We start from the raw sequence: 1,754 nt of genomic DNA, 5'->3' as shown, positions 1-1,754 counted from the left end.
CTGAATCCTGTAGGGTACTGTGCCCAGCATGGTCAGCTCGAGGTTGCCAAAGATAGATGAAATTGTTATATGTAGTAATCTAAGATGAGGTCTGATAAACACCTTTTGTGCCCTCTGTAATGCTTTTTGCGCTACCGCTCACAGGATGGGTATGGGGTGCACAATAAACTAGCCGCCACCGGCGGCAACAATCAAGTGAGGAACAGTGTTCATATTCACCCTCCCGACGATTTGGGCACTGCCCGGCTCCCTTTTGGGTAAATAACTTTGTAAACAAAAATTCTGAACATATTTCTGAAACCAATTTGTTTATTTACAGTTTTACAAAACATTATACACTGATCTCTGGAAAATGAAGATAAAAGATGCATCATCCATACACTGCACACACGACTAATATTACAAGGTATTAGCCGTATTGTTAATTAGTATTAGTTATTGGAACACCAGCCCGTCCTGCACGGCTCCCACACCACCACCCTCATGCAGGAACCTGTATGTACCTTTCAACTGAACATCTCAAACCATGGTTTCTGTTTTCCTAATAGAGAGCAGTTTCTTGTTTATTATAAATTTACATATTCTGTGTGTATGTTTGTACTCACCTAGTTGTGCTTGCGGGGGTTGAGCTCTGGGTCTTTGGTCCCGCCTCTTACCTTTCAATTAACTATTGTACAGATTCTGAAGCCTACTGGGCTCTATCATATCTACATTTGAAACTGTGTATGGAGTCAGCCTCCACCACATCACTGCCTAATGCATTTCACGTGCTAACTACTCTGACACTGAAAAAGTTCTTTCTAACGTCCCTGTGGCTCATTTGAGTACTCAGTCTCCACCTGTGTCCCCTTATTCGCGTACCACCAGTATTAATAAGTTTATTCTTATCTACCCTGTCAATTGTAGATTGACTATACAGATACACAGAGAGGCATAAAACAGGCACAGACTCACAGACATAGAAACAGAGACATGAATCATTTAAAGTTGTGGATTGAGTTAGCTTCAACAACTGCTTCGCTTATCTTATTTCACTTAAGTGTGTATGTGTGTTAGATACCGCCTCTTAATATTTAATCGACTGGTGTATATAGGGTCCAGAGCCTATTGGGCTCTGTCATGTCTCCATTTAAAACTGTATATGGAGTCTGCCTCCGCCACTTCACATAGAAGTACCTAGTCTAAGTTCACGAGAATACAATTTGTCGCCGGAAATTTGTCTAAGTTGTCCTCAGAAACCATTGTACTAATTTGCATATAATTTGATCGTTGGTTTTAGATATCGATATGTGTGAGGCAGTTATGCCGCCCCCCGCCATGATTGACACCTGTCATGCGCGGCGCCGCGTCGCCTGACACACCTGTCATGCGCGGCGCCGCGTCGCCTGACACACCTGTCGGAACCTCAGCCACATCACACCTGACACAACTGTCGCAACGTAGAAGGAAGTCACATGTGGGAGAGTCTTGTGAACGTTACCAAACTACAAACTGCTGGACGGAGAGTTGTTACAGTGCTGAATATACTTCATATATACATGGGAGCCTCTCGATAGACGGCCAGCAACCGGTTTAGTAATCACGGGGACTGAGCCTCCCCCGGGGCGCGGGAAACCTCCAGAAGCCACTCCCAGGGGAACCGCTGTTTATTTCTGCTTTGTTGACTTAAAGTCATTGGGTATAACAACATTTCAAGTCGGTAAGAGAGAGAGAGAGAGAAGGGAGGGGGGAAGGAGGGAGTTGGGAGGGAGGGA

Source organism: Procambarus clarkii, chromosome 56 (assembly GCF_040958095.1).
Source record: "Procambarus clarkii isolate CNS0578487 chromosome 56, FALCON_Pclarkii_2.0, whole genome shotgun sequence".
In the NCBI taxonomy this organism is placed as follows: Eukaryota; Metazoa; Arthropoda; class Malacostraca; order Decapoda; family Cambaridae; genus Procambarus; species Procambarus clarkii.
This window is presented reverse-complemented; position numbering follows the sequence as displayed.